The sequence below is a fragment of the Hyperolius riggenbachi genome, chromosome 2 (genome assembly GCF_040937935.1).
Source record: "Hyperolius riggenbachi isolate aHypRig1 chromosome 2, aHypRig1.pri, whole genome shotgun sequence".
Taxonomy (NCBI): Eukaryota; Metazoa; Chordata; class Amphibia; order Anura; family Hyperoliidae; genus Hyperolius; species Hyperolius riggenbachi.
In genome coordinates, this window is record NC_090647.1 from 198809785 (window position 1) to 198825944 (window position 16160).

The following is a 16160-nucleotide window of genomic DNA, read 5'->3' on the forward strand; positions in this document are numbered from 1 at the left end:
GTAGAGTGCCATGATCCCTGGGGATAGGGTAGGGATCAATGGAGGAAGTAAGTGTTAGATATAGGTAGGGGGTTAGTGTTAGTCATAGATGAGGTTGGTTAGTGGTAGGTCTTGGTAGGGGCTAGGTTAGTGTTAGGCTTAGATGTGGTTGGTTGGTTAGGTGTAGGTAGTGGGATAGTTCAGTGTTAGGCATAAATGGGGTTGATTAGTGTTAGCTCTTGGTAGGGAAAGGTTAGTGTTATGCATAGATGTAGGGAAGGTTCCTGTGAGAGCATGATGATATAGGCAGATAGTAGGATATGGACAACACTGTAGATATTCTTCTATCTATGACAGGTGATAGTGGATTATTGGTAAAATTACCAGTATTGCACTACTGGCATTACCTCTGGCCCTGTTTACTGGGGGCCTTTATTAAGTGTACACACAATTTCTCCCCTTTTCTATCCAGCCCTGTGTATTTTGAATCGTATGGCAATGAATACAAAATGAATGGTAACAGGAAGGGATTGGTGTGGATTCTGTCCATGCACACATCTCTAGTGTGTTACGCTTCCCATGCTTACTGTTCCCTCTCATATTGTAAAGTACAGCTACACATTTATCTCAAAGCAGGGTTAATAGGCCATTCTCTTCTAAGGAAACCCACGGCTCTTACTTTAGATAGAGAAGGGAAAGTAACAGGGTCCTTTTAATAACCAGTCGCTTTTAATATGTGACTTGTGAATTGCTGTGTACAGCCTGTGTGTACACCTTCCACAGATATTGCCCCTTCTGTAAAGGTGGAAAAGTAACTGTGCATCTTGCTCTGCAGCTAGCTAACATTTATTAGCAAGGCATGTTATATTAGGTGGAGGTCAGGCAAGTTAAATGATTGCATCAGTGTACAGGTTGCTGGAGCATTTTCCTGCTAATAGGCGCTGTGAAGTACTGTACTGTGGCAGAGCTTGAATCCATTTGTAAGAGCGACAGTGAGGAGTCACTGCAGGGAACAGAGACGATCTAAGGAGGGGGGAAAGCGCACAATTAAATAGCTGTATCATTTTACATAAAGACATTCACAGATTAGTGACTAGACTGATATTACATATTAGTTTTTCTCTCTCAGCAATAATAATTGCTTTAGTTTAAGATATAATGAATTCATTGTGTGTAACAGGACAACTGAGCTACACCATTTTTATATATTAAAAAGAACAACAGAGAAAAGCCATTGTTTGCCTTGTTAGTTAACCTGTGCTTGTAATTGTAATAGCGCTGAAGCAATTTAAACCTTATATAACTGCAATTTTAGGGAACGCTTAAAGGACACAGTTAACTGAATTCAGATAAGGCTCAGTTGTTGCTAACCCAAATGTATTGCTTAATTCTAATACTGATCGACCAGCCTAGATGGTTTAGAACAACAGTGACACCCAGTGGTTGCTTAAAATATGTTTTAGTATTTTGAGAGGTTGTGTGATTTGTGTGTTGGGCTGTTATTGAGAATAGTTAACAGGACTACAGGACTTAGCAATAACACTGGGTGTATTTAAATGCAGTTATTACAATTAGTACAGCATAGCTATGCTTATTTTTATAACACATATACGTAGTCCTATCATTTTTCTCTTGTAGATGGTACTAAGTAATATATGAATTCACATCATCACATATACAGGGAAAGTAAATAAAAAAAAATGACATTAAAAAATGACTTGTGTACATAAAAAAACAAACTCCGCTGTAAAGACTCAAAAGCGGGTATATAGTCAACTGTCTTTATATGTATCTAACCTGTCAAAAAATCAGCTGACTATCTTTCTGCTGAAGTTTATAAAGGATACGCTTCTAAATTGATGTCATTGGAGGAACCTAAAGATGCATCGTCAGATATCTGTGAGATCTTTCTAGGCAACCCTAATTACATGGTCCGGAAATAGGAAAATTGCACCAGCACCAGTCTCGTAGCACTGCCATGCCGTATTGAAGAAGTTAAAAAGGTGACCACTATAATAGTGGGTGCAGGGGCCGCTCGCTATACATGCTACAGCTACGAAAAAACAGTTTGCATAGTGGACCGCACTCTATACAGGACATGTTTTTAAGAGGTTAAGTTTAGGTGTGGGAGGTTAAAGTAGGATTGTCACCATAAAAATCAATTTCAACAGTAACTGGTCTGAGTATATTAAGTGATAAAGATGCTAATCCTGCATTCAAAACTTTCAAAACTTTTTCTGCTGTTATGGTTTGGAGTTATCACATACCTTAGGAGCACTAGCCCTTTAATTGTCATTGCAATCAGCTGGCAAAACAGAACTCAGTGGGAGTGTCTGAAAACTCTGGGAGGAGGGCAGGTAAAGAATTCACAATTAGCAAGAGTGAGGGAAGAAATTATGTTAGGATTAGCTTCATTCAAAGGTAACCAAGATGGAAACTGTCTAGAATAGGATTCTCTGCTTTTCCTTTATAAAATTCACAGGAATCATAACGTGGACAGTGCAATACATCTGTTATGTTAGTATGACTAGTATTTACCTACTTATGTATGTGCTTTTTATTTCTAGGTTAGCATGGTTGTCACTTGTTCTCTATGGTTAGTTGCCCGGGAGGGGGGGGGGGGGGATTCACATTGGTTGCCCACAGGCATGGGTTAGGGGTTAGGCAGTGGAGGGTTCTGTTTGAAAGTAGGTAAAAGTTAGGTCATAGTAAAATATCTGTAAATATTACTAATATTTTACTATTTGAATGAAGTAGTAGAATATCGCTAAATTTACTGATATTCTACTTCCGCTGCTACTGCTATCCTGTGCCACTTTCAACAGGCACCTTTTTGAAATATATGCCTGTCCTATCTACTGCCCAGCAATGCTGAAAATCACAGAAATTAGCAAATAGACAACACCTAAAGTAAGGTTAACAATTTTCTTTTCAAAAGGGGTACTTCTTAAACTTACGTTCATAGTGAAATTTGTACATGTGTCCTATTTATTATTTTAAAAATAAAGCTCATTTAACAATAAAGAATCCAAATCTTACACTTTTTGCCACTTTATAGGCAGTTACCATATTTTTCAAACTGTAAGACGCTCCGGCTAAGAGATACACCTGGTTTAGAGGGCAAAAATCAGGGGTGGAGTAATACTAAACCTGGTGCTTCTATAGTGCGGGGGCGTCTTATGGACCTTTCCCCTAACGCTGTCTCTAAGCTACTCTATCTAAGCTACATTGCTCCCCTACCTACACCTAACTCTAACACTGTTGCTTTTCTCGCCTGTACTGGATCCCTGTAGTGGGTAAAATATCCTCTATAATACTCCACCACTGTCCTGATGCAGCCACCACAGATTTGTACAGAACTCTGTAGTGAATAAAATAACCACTATAATGCCCCATCGCTAATCCACTGCTGTACTGCTCGGCACTGCTGCTAAATAAGTTGCGGCGCCCAAATTTATGTCTGCAGCCAGAAATGTAATATTGTATCATAGGCCCCTACAGCTGCACCCATTTTTCAGAGCTGCGATCTGAAACATTAAAGCGGACCTGAACTCAGAACGTCCTCTCTGCTCTAAAAGATACACAACAGCATAATAACCTTTAAACAAAAAACATTTCTGTGTTACAGCTGATATACATCCTGCAATAAATCTGCACTGTTTCTACTTCCTGATTCATGGAAGCAGACATATTATTAACTTCCTGGGCTTTCAAATGGCCTTATCTGCCATCTCTGGTGACACAGGGGAGAGATCAAATTACAATTTGTGATTAGACACAAATGAGGGGAAATTAAACAGGCTAAACTCTCTAAATACATACAGAGTGCAATTCTCTATGTATGTCTTCAGTCCTGTGCAAGAGTTCAGGTCCACTTTAACATTTTGGATTCATACACACAGCAATATAAATTATTACGGTATGTAGAATTTAAAATTTCTTTGTTAATTATTTGAATTCCATTCACCTACACTGTGACATTCTTTTAATTAAATACATACAACAGATTGATGCTATCATGTGAGTGGTGATTAGCTTTATGGCATTGGATAATATAAGCATTCTTGAGCACTATAACTTATGGATAAGATAGGTCTCTTCTAATGGTAATGCCTGCATTATTTGTCATTCTGTACAGGTATAAATGAGGGGTGATGATTATCTATTATAGTTGGAGGTATATCTATAATGGTTTAATTCTTTTCTCTTGTCACGCTGCCATTTTCCCTGGTGATTACCATTCCCATCAGACTTGAGAAGGATTAATCACATGGCAAGTGCCTATGCTAGGCTGTATTAAATCTCACACCTTTGTTTTAATCCCCAGTCAAATGGAGGACACCTAGTAACTAAAAGGTTTTATTGACATGAATATTGTAAAGCACTGTTCCTGGGCCTAACATTGTGCTATTCATGCAGAATTACCTGATTTGATTGCAGAAGCCAAGTAGGTGATGCTTGCTTCCAATTAGTGGCTAAAAATGTATCAAAGTAGGTTGTTTTTTAATATATTTGTGATTGGATTATTCCTCTGTGCTAACTACACATCTTTCAGTGAACAGTGAGCTACATAGCCTGATGCTGCATGAGCATGACACAAATTACTTCAGACTGTCAGTTGTTGAAGCTGAACATTAAAGCAAGGTGCATGCAGTGAACCACTTCTGTCAGGGCATCCGTACAGGAAGCAAAGAAATGTCACATTAGATCGGAGCACCCACTTTACAGATGCTCTCCTGCTAGGCTGCCTATATTATCTGGAGTACGCTACAAAATATTTTAGCCATAAACCTTTTTGCTATGCATTACAATTAAATGAATATACAGACATGCCTTGTACCGGCATGTACTGCATGTAATGCTTTTTTACCTGGGTATCATACAGATCTCTTGGCTTCAACGTTGTTTGCCTCCCATAAATGGAGACAGAGCAGCTGATTGGCATACTCTGGGACTGTAAGGGTCCATTTACACTTAATCAGTTGGTGTGTGTTAGTACGCATTGGTACGCGTTTTTTCCATGAAAAAGATTTCAGTTAAAACGCGTTAAGTGTGAAAGGTTCCATAGGAAAACATGGGCATTACTTTGAAAATAAGTTTTCACTTATAACTGAGAGCAACTGAGTAAGTGTAAAAGGGGTCTAACTCAGGCTATATGCATGAGGATCGCTCAGGACTGTCTCAGCAGAGACTGTAACGTGTGCACATGTGCTCCCTGACGCTGCTTAAAGATCTAGGACAACATGTCTTTAGTGACGGCAACGAGTGCAGCCTTCTCCCACAATTTACCTCCTCACCCTACCCACCGGAGGTTGTTCCATCATCAGCCACACTGTTGTCCCTCCTACCTTCTGCATAGAAACAGACGCCCCTCCCATCTGTAGCCATGGCATGTGTCTGTACACTGCTAGGGCAGTCATGCACATCACTTACATTTATAACAACAGTACACTCATTAGGAAGTGGCACTCCCAAGATTTCCTGCACACAGGGGCTCTTTTTTTGCTTCCAGCTGGGCCTAGTACTCTATAGACTAACTCGCGGTGTGCAAGCACACATGCCACCTAGCATTAGTGGGTGGAAGTTAGAACCCACCAGAAGTCAGAGAAGAGCTGTGGCTCTAGCCCTGACATTAAAAGATGTTCAGCTGGGGGAGGAGGAGGCCATACATATAGCAGTGATATTTTTTTACTAAAACGTTTGGGCCCTTTTACACGCACATATTGTCGGACAAACACAAAAATTGCATGAAAATCCCATCAACACAGACCTGGTACAAAATATAAAAATAGTACAAAACAAAAAAATCTCAATCCCACCGTAGTGCATTTGTGATTGCAATTTTCCATGGAAAAGGGCCCTTAGGTGGGTTTTGAAGCGACTAGGTAGGGGGGAAAACATTAGATACTTGCCTTAGTAATCGGAAACCTCTGAACCATCCAGAGGCTTCCCGGATCCTGCAGCGCATGGTGTGTCTTCATCTTCTGTCTGCACTCCAGGCCATGGGCGAGCGCATCCACACTGGGTATGTACGAGTGAGGTCTGCCCATGCCCAGTAGATTAAAGCTGCTTGTGCACTGCTCTTACTACATGCACAAACACTTTGTTCTATGGGTCTGCGTGGATATTACTTGAACATTGTTTGTAAGTTGAGTCCTGTTTTAAACTTGGATAAATTATTTAGTTTCAGACAACTCTTGATTTTGACATATAGTATAAAGAATGTTTTTTTGGTTGTTTTCTGTGTGCATTTAAAATGTTTTGAACTATGGTACTTATAACAGTTTATACAATACTGTAACAATTAAAGAGAATCTGTAACTGTGGTAGCTTAAAAAATCAGATACTTACCTCAGGAGGGGGAGGCCTCTGGGGTGACAGGAAATTTGGGCGCATGAGGCAGGTGGACAAAAAGGGTGCCGCCATTGACTCCCATATTAAATATCATTTGACAGCCACCGAACAGGAAAAAAGGGCGACTATGATAATTTACGTTTTCAAACTTCATGCATGATAATTTATGTTACCCAACTTCGCCGGCGACCAGTAACGTTAACACATAAAATAATACTCATTTATAGTTTCAGCTAAATCGTAATGTAATTTTTAAATAATAACTTTTCATAAATCATTATTTTCAACATATAAAGCTGACAACAAATAAATCGTAATATACCTTTTTTTAATAAACACTCTGTAAAACATTATTATTTACCAAATAAACTACTCAACAACAAAATCATAATATATCGTTTTTCACACTTAATACTTATAAAACACTATTATCCATCTGATAAACCGAGTAATAGCTAAATATGACGAACAATGTTTACAAACACACTAAACATATATATTGTATTTAACTAAAACGTTATTTAACCCTTTCTGGACCAGCACCCTCTGCCCCCTTAAGGACCAGAGGGTGCTGGTCCCGTAAATCGCTGCTTCCCGACGAATCGCCGCAATGATCCGCCTCTCCCGACAAACACGCCGCTCTGTCCCCGCCGCGGGCTGCTCTCTCTGCCGTCGCTATGACGGCAGAGCGCTGTGCACCGGTCAGGAGCCGCTTTCATTGGCTCCTGACCCTGTCACTCCATGTAAGCCAATGAGAGCGGCTTACATGAATGACAGGGCCAGGAGCCAATGAAAACGGCTCCTGCCCGGCTCACAGTGCTCTGCCGTCATAGAGGCGGCAGGGCAGCAACGAGCAGCGGGGGCACAGCGAACCGAGCGGCGGAGACGAGCAGGGGCGCGCGGTCAATGGGACGTAGAGTTGACGTCTGGTCAGGACCGCAGCGCCCCCTGCCCGACGTAGATTCGCACTCGCTCGGTCGGCAGGTAGTTAAAATGTTATCACTTACTCTTTGTAAAAAATTATTATCCACATAATAAAGCGATCAATATGTACATTGTAATATATTTTTACAGTCACTATTTGTAAAACACTATTATTCACACAATAAAGCGATCACTATGGGGGGGATTTAGGGTTAGGCACCACCAGGGGGGATTTAGGGTTAGGTGCCACCAGGGGGGGGGGGTCTTAGGGTTATTCACCACTAGGGGGGTCTTAGGGTTAGGCACCACAAGGGGAAATTTAGAGTTAGGCACCACCAGGGGGTCTTAGGGTTGGACACCACCAGGGGTCTTAGGGTTAGGCACCACCAGGGGAGATTTAGGGTTAGGCACCACCTGGGGGGTCTTAGGGTTAGGCACCACCAGGGGGGTCTTAGGGCTAGGCACCACCAGGGGAGATTTAGGGTTAGACACCACCAGGGGGGTCTTAGGGTTAGGCACCACCAGGGAAGATTTAGGGTTAGGCACCACTAGGGGGGTCTTAGGGTTAGGCACCACCAGGGTATTTTTAGTGTGAGGCACCACCAGGGGGTCTTAGGGTTTGGCACCACCAGGGGAGATTTAGGGTTAGGCACCACCAGGGGGGTTTTAGGGTTAGGCACCACCAGGGGAGATTTAGGGTTAGGCACCACCAGGGGGGTTTTAGGGTTAGGCACCACCAGGGGAGATTTAGGGTTAGGCACCACCTGGGGGGTCTTAGGGTTAGGCACCACCAGGGGGGTCTTAGGGTTAGGCACCACCAGGGGAGATTTAGGGTTAGGCACCACCAGGGGGGTCTTAGGGTTAGGCACCACCAGGGGAGATTTAGGGTTAGGCACCACCAGGGAGATCTTTCGGGTTAGGCACCACCAGGGGAGATTTAGGGTTAGGCACCGCCAGGGGGGTCTTAGGGTTAGGCACCACCAGAGGGGTCTTAGCATTAGGCACCACCAGGGGGGTCTTAGGGTTAGGCACCACCAGGGGGTCCAAGGTCAGGATCAAGTTTATTCGTTTATGCTTCAAAAATAAAGTAGTGTATAAGACTTGATAAGATAATTTAGAGGATAAGCTTTATAAATGTGAGTTATTTAAGATGACCAAATATATGATTAATGAGAGATAGGTTATGTGCAAAGTACAGGTCACAGTTTGGGGATTACCTGAATGTAAATAAGGTCTTGCAGGTTGAAGTGCTGTAGTTAAGGGTTCATACTTTAATACCAGTAAATGAATTTTTCTTTTTTTATTTAGCAGCTGGTCAGTGCTTAGTTTGGTAGCTTAAATGTAAGAAAACAATTAAATAAATCTGAAGCCTCTTTTCAGGCTGAAGACACTACAGTACATAGAGGAGGGAGACTGCTACACTCACATATTATCCCAAATGGGAGCAGGGAAATCCAAAGCCAGATAATCCAAGAGTAATGGTAAAAATCCCGCTGCACCAGATGGTAGGGTGAAGTGAAAAAATCTTTATTCTGTTACTCCATGTCAGTGTTACAAGTAAAAGCTCACGCGTATCGGAGCAGTAGATGGCTCCTTAATCAGTCGATTAAGGAGCCATCTACTGCTCCGATACACGTGAGCTTTTACTTGTAACACTGACATGGAGTAACAAAATAAAGATTTTTTTACTTCACCCTACCATCTGGTGCAGCAGGATTTTTACCATTACTCTTGAAGACACTACACTTCCAAGCATGCAGAGAGTAACTGTAGAGGGCGATGTTGAGATGTCCACACAGAATGCAATTTTGACAGCTAATTAAACTGATTCATGTCGTGTGGATGTCAGCTAAGGACATATGGTTGGGTACAGACCTTGCTTAGGCATTTACATAACTGTTATAGATTCAGAAATGGACATGAATTCTAACCAGAATTTCAGACTAATGTATGCAGAATATATCTATCTTTTACAAATGTGTGATGTTGTCTGTCACATACAGTGGTGGTTATGGGGCCATTCCTTTGAATGCTGGCCCTTGCCACAGTTCCGTTGCTTATCAGGGTTTTAATGGCATTTAGCTATTATACTGCCAAAGTATAAGTTGTCTCTGACTAAAGTTGTCAGAGCTTGGCACTTGGGGTGTTTTAACAGATGGAGTGTTGCCTCGTTGTGCTTGGCTATTACATTGCCAAATTGTTAACAATAGGTAAGTATCGGTTAGGGTTAAAGTGTGCCAGAGATACACTGGCACTTATTTATACTTACCTGGGGCTTCCTCCAGCCCCATGAGCATCATGGTCTCCCTCGCGGTCCTCTTCAGGCCCTCCATTAAGCTGCTATGACTCCCCGCAATCCAGGAAGTCACAGCTTTCTGCACATGCGTGGCCTAGCCACGCGAGCAACTTCCAGGGAGTCATATTGGCTTAACGGAGGGGCTAAGGAGGATGTCAAGGGAGGCCACAGCACACATGGGGCTGGAGGAAGTATGAATAAGTTCTAGTGAACCATCTCAGGTTCACTTTAAGTATCAGTATTCATGTAGATTAGAAGATCAGAAAAAAACACATCCTTAGTGGTGCGCAACTACACCAGTTGTTCACCAGTATAAATACAAGGATAAGTACAAAATAAATAATTTGAAGGGACCAGAACCTATTTCATAAAGATGAGCTTGAATTTTTAATATATCCAAAAAGTGCAAAAATTGCTTCACAAATCTTCAAAGGAAGACTTTCTAAACAATTGATCTTACCAAATTGATGTTGCACCGTTTTATGGGATGTTGTGCCTAAAGATGAACCGCCTTTGAAAATTTGTGAATCAATTTTTGCACTTTTTGGATATATTAAACATTCAAGCTCATCTTTATGAAACAATTCTGATCCCTTCAAAGTATTTATTATGTACTTATCCTCACCTTAAGTATCATTCAGGAGTATCAATTACAGGGGATAAAGAAGGGGAAGTTAGTTTTATTGGTTAGATGTTAGAACATTTTTAGGTTTTTTTTTCCCAGGGAGGTATTAACATTAAGGACTCATCCACGCTTGTGCGTTGGCTAGCGACGCAAGTGCCTTAACACTAAGGACCTCCCACTGATGCCTAATACTAAAGACCCCCCAGGCAATGCCAAACCCTACCCGCTGATATTTCAGGCAACGCCATAGGCACCTATGTTAATGACCAACTACTACTTTTTCAGGAAGGAGGCCAATGGAGTGGCACATGCGAATCGCTACAAAGGGGGCCGGGATGAGTAGGGAGAACAATGCCCTTGGCCGAGTCAGTCTGCGAGGTGGATTACTCCATGTTACAGTTGTAACTGAAGCGTACTTTACTGTTGCACTGAAATTGCACTGCAAACAATGCACGTTCAGTGCCACTTTTAGAGTCATTGGAATGTTTATATGATGACTATGCTTCTTTAATTATGTGACAACATCAAATAACTCCATAGTGGGTACTGTCTTATATCTGTATTTTAAAATACTGTATTATTTCACAACTATATGTGCTGAAGAGTATAACATCCCTTCATACAGAAGATATTAACATTGAATTGTGCTTGAACAGTTTCCATACAGCACATACATTTAAAAAATGTTTCTTTTGAGTTAATAATTTTAATTAACTTTTCCCAACTGGGAGCTTTGCCTAAAGTCTTTTAGCTGGATGCCAGTTTAATTCATGTGTCAAATATTGATTTTAACAGAGATTCCAAGCGTAGCTCATGGAAGAAATTCACAATGCAGATGCAATGAAAAGGGTTTGCAGGGAATACCTTAGGTTGCAGCACAAGTAATAATATGCATAAACCACACATTGTCACATGAAAATAAGAGAGAAGATAAATAAATTGAATACATCATGATGATATACAGAATCCCATACCAGCAGGCATAATGATTCAGTAGAGTAAGAAATGCATATAAGGAATCGCAAATTATTCTACCATATGATGTGTCAATGTAAAAAAAAATGAATTATTTGTTTTTCTGACAGTTATGAACCATATGCTATAAAAAATTAAAATTCGTCCATATTTTCAATATCTATTGCTATAAGTATACATTTACAATACATGTTTTGTAAGCAGGATTTTTTTTCTCTTTTGTCATTAGTAGTGAAGGAAAAGAGCATTCGTAAAGAGCTATTCTACACCTAGTTAAAGGGAGCTTTCTTTAGTGCTATGGTTAGGGCCCTTCTGAACCTAGATCATGACTGTGGGTAAAATGGGTGCAACTGCTACAAGGACCATTAGGATGAACTTCACCGAAAGACAGTACTAGGGGAAAACACTAAATTAATACATTGCAAAGTCAGAAGTTAAAAAATAACCACCGTCTAATTCGTTCATGTTGTTGGATCTTTACTACTGGCAGACAAGAAAAAAACAGACAGCTCCAATGGCCATTATCTATAAACACACCCACAAACAATGTGATAGGTTAAAAGGTGTTTGTTTTGTTTTTAATGTATATGCACAGAGGCAGAGGAAGATACTGCTTGCTTGGCATTTGGAAAAAGCCCTTATTTTCCACAATTCAACAAGGTTCTCAGACAGGAAACTGTCATGACCATCATGATCATGATTAGCCAAGAGAAGGCAGGCACCAATGATTAAAAGCCCTTTAAAATGTATCGGCAAATATTAAAGAGCTTTTAATCGGTGGTATGCCTACCTTCGCTTCGCTAATCCTATGGTTCATCTCAAAGTGCGGGGATCTGTTTAGGCATTGACAAACCAGTGCCACTTCACCCTACCATTTTTTAATGGTTATGACATCACACTGGCATCAATTCAGCACAGGCTGTGTGATAAAAAAAAAAAAGTCTGAAAAATACTGCATTCAGTATTTTAGACTTTTGGTGCTAATTCACCAATATTTTCACAGGTGCGGTAGAAGTTCGGTAATTTACTGAAGCCCAGTTGTTGGTATATGTGCTGTTACATGCTGTTCCGTGCAGAGATAACATAGCAATTGTAAAAGGCATCCTGTCTTCCCTTTAGATGTGCATATTTTGTTATACTGCCTCTGATAGCTCTGAATCTATTCTCCATTAGTCTTTTTATTTACTTGCCACAGCTTAGATGATCTCCAAGAGACTTTACAAATGCCCTGCTTGGGTTATTTCCCCACTACCTCCTTATTTCCCCCACTAGCTCCTCCGCATTTAAGAGGTTAAACTGCCGAAGGGTGGCATGGGAACCTTGTTTTGTTCCATAATCTCTCTGCTCTGCTTCTGTGAGTTCCGTGAGTCTCGCACTGATACTGACAGAAAAGAACTGTCGGTAATGGAACTGTGTTTTACCGCGTGCTGTAGCCTTGGTGAATTGACATTTACTGACATTTGTTGAGGTATTTACCGCACAAGTTGGTAATTTACCTCACTGCTCGGTAATTTCAGTAACTTGCTTGGTGAATTGACACTTTCCTAAGTGATCTGTAAAATCAGCTATTTTCAGCATTACCGAATGTGGTAATGCTTGGTGAATTGGTGCTACAGTGGGAGGGGTTTCACCACATTATCATCTACACACACATCCCTAAAAAGTAAAGATTTTTTTGTGGGAAAGGGGCATCAGCAGGGGTCGAGTCCTGCGTGAACGCAGGTGAACGGCGTCCACCCACTTTTTCTTCAAAGTGAACGCCGTTCACCCTGGCTTGTGTGGAGGGGGCAGAGCAGGGAAGGCGAGCTATGGGGACAGCAGGGATGGGCGGACATCTCCCCCCCCATCCCTCACCTTTGTGCTCCCCTTCCTGCCTCTCCCCTCCAGCGTTTTTAAGTGTCGGGCCCGGAGGCGAAAGTGGGCGGAGACCCTCTGCGTTCCAGTCGCATGGGACACTCCGCTCTGTGTGGGGCTAGTCTGGTCTTCTAGCCGCACACAGAGCGGAGCGTCCCATGCGACTGGAATGAGGTAAGTCTCCGCCCACTTTCGCCGCCGGGCCGACACTTAAAAACGCCGGAGGGGAGAGGCAGGAAGGGGAGCACAAAGATGAGGGATGGGGGGGGGGGGAGATGGCCGCCCATCCCCGCTGTCCCTATAGCACGCCTTCCCTGCTCTGCTCCCTCCGGGTGGGGGCACACCTGGCTACCTGGGCACATATACCCCTGACTACATATACTGGCCACATATACACCTGCCTACATATACTGGGGACATATACACCTGCCTACATATACTGGGGACATACACCCCTGCCTACATATACTGGGGACATATACACCTGCCTACATATACTGGGGACATATACACCTGCCTACATATACTGGGGACATATACACCTGCCTACATATACTGGGGACATATACACCTGCCTACATATACTGGGGACATATACACCTGCCTACATATACTGGGGACATACACCCCTGCCTACATATACTGGGGACATATACACCTGCCTACATATACTGGGGACATATACACCTGCCTACATATACTGGGGACATATATCCCTACCTACATATACTGGGGACATATACACCTGCCTACATATACTGGGGACATATACACCTGCCTACATATACTGGGCATATATACCCCTCGCTACATATACTGGGGACATATACACCTGCCTACATATACTGGGGACATATACCCCTGCCTACATATACTGGGGACATATACCCCTGCCTACATATACTGGGCATATATACCCCTGCCTACATATACTGGGGACATATACCCCTGCCTACATATACTGGGCATATATACCCCTGGCTACATATACTGGGGACATATACACCTGCCTACATATACTGGGGACATATACCCCTGCCTACATATACTGGGAACATATACCCCTGCCTACATATACTGGGGACATATCCCACTGGCTACATATACTGGGCACATATACCCCTGGCTACATATACTAGGCAACTATACCTCTGGCTACATATACTGGGGACTACTATACTCATGGCTACTTATACTGGGGACACCTATAGACCTGGCTACCTGGGGGTACCTATTTTGGGGGAACTGCTGTCAGATTATCTGCATTTTTGTGGAATCGCTGTTATGTATTTTGGGGAACAGCTGCCAGATTATGTGTATGTTAGGGGAACGGCTGCTGCCAGATTACGTGTATTTTGGGGAACTGCTGCCAGATTGTGTATGTTTGGGGGACCACTACTGCCAGATTATATGTCTTTTGGGTGTTACGTGTATTTTGGGTGATCCGCTGCCAGGTTTCGCGTATTTTGGGGAACTGCTTCCAAATTATGTGTATGTTGGTGGAACTGCTGCTGCCACATTGTCTATTTTGGGGGAACCACTTCCATATTATCTGTATTTTGGAGGAACTTCTACCAGATTATGTGTCTTTTTGGTGAAATGCTGTCAGATTACATCAATTTTTGGGGGATACACTACGGCAGAGCTCAAACTTCCTTGGCAGACCTTTTACATCACTGCTAAGGTCATGTATATTTGGCCCCACCCATGACCACGCCCACGGTGTGCTTGACCACGCCCATTTTTGACGGGTTCTCCAGGTGGGTCCACTCACTTCTTTTCCCAGGACTAGACCCCTGGGCATCAGCTACTGAATAGGATGACGTTCAATGCAAGGTTAAAGTTCCTCTTTAAGCCTGACCTTAACACCCCCGCCCCCCCAACATCTAAACTTCCCCCGCCACACACTACATAACTGCTGCAAAAAATATTGGGCGGCATCCAAGCTTCTGCGGTTCCTCCGGCGCCCTATGTCAATAAAGAGGGGCTCTAAAGGAAGACTGAATGGTTGCTTCATTCCATGTAGCATGTATTGAAGATGTACAGGTGGAAAATACAGACGTGTAAAGAATAATAAACTGAGAGAAGTAACAGTTGTGCATTCAGTTCAAGAATGCTAGAAAATTGCTGAAACACACCAGTTATCAAATATTCGACTTTGTGAAATTAGAGGCCACATCTCCATAATGCAATTAGTGTTTCTAATCCAAAGTGTGTTACTTACAAAACCATATCTATTTCTGTTTCTCCTGGAGATTTACTCCTTTGCCTTCCATCCCCCGTCTTTATATAACTGCTCAAGCTCAGTTGCTAGTCCTCAACTCCTCATGTGCATATAGCACAACTAGTTTATAATACCATGGTTAAATTATTGGACATTTTAAAAACTATTTTAGATATAGTTTTACTTATGCTGTGTTAACACTGAAAGCTATGCAGTAGCGTGTTACAGTTTCAAAAATAAGCTAAACTATTGCCCCTGGATTAAAGAATGGGCAACAAAGTAGAAGTCACATTTTGGCAACTAAAATAAAGATTCTTAATATAAAACTACTGTTTGTGTTTAGTTTATCATGCTACAAAAAAAGCACAACACAAACTTATCCTAGCAGGAAGGAAAGTAAAGGATTTTGCATGCTTCCCCCAATGTCTCTAGACTCGCTTCCTGTGAAGTTGCAGTAATAAAGGATATAGTTCTTAATAAATTATATTACAGTGCCTTTTGATGTTGGCGTAAACTCTTCTTGATGGAGGATCCAAAAGTATATAAAGATTTAATTTCACAGTTGTTACTCACCGCCAGAAGCATTGTAGCTAAACATTATACAAGCTAGCTTACTCCTACACAATTTATTTTTTAATTTTTTTTTGCTTGCTAATAGCATATTCTTTAAAGCTAGATGGATTTACTGCACAAAATAGTGTGATACTTTTATGCAAGATTCAAGTTTTCATGTTTGAACTTCAGAAGCAATATTGTGCATTTAAAATCTAAAATAGCAGATTGCTACATCCAAACAGGTGATTATGATACACACTATGGGCTTGATTCACAAAAGAGAGCTAACTTTTAGCACGGCCGTTTTCGCGCGAATTTTCGCGTTCGCGCGCAATTAAACATTTTTGCACGAAATCGTTATTGTTTTCGTGTTG

General features: G+C 41.8%; 1 protein-coding gene and 1 long non-coding RNA gene across 4 annotated transcripts in view; one reads left to right on the forward strand and one right to left on the reverse strand.

Moving 5' to 3' along the window:
- The window catches only part of FGF14 (fibroblast growth factor 14), a 663348-nt gene that overhangs the window by 595996 nt on the left and 51192 nt on the right, over positions 1–16160 (forward strand). The window lies entirely within an intron of this gene.
- Positions 810–5322, reverse strand: LOC137544198 (uncharacterized). The gene is made up of 2 exons (XR_011025779.1): positions 5269–5322; positions 810–1002 (listed from the first exon to the last, which is right to left on the reverse strand). It is a non-coding gene; the product is annotated as an uncharacterized lncRNA (long non-coding RNA).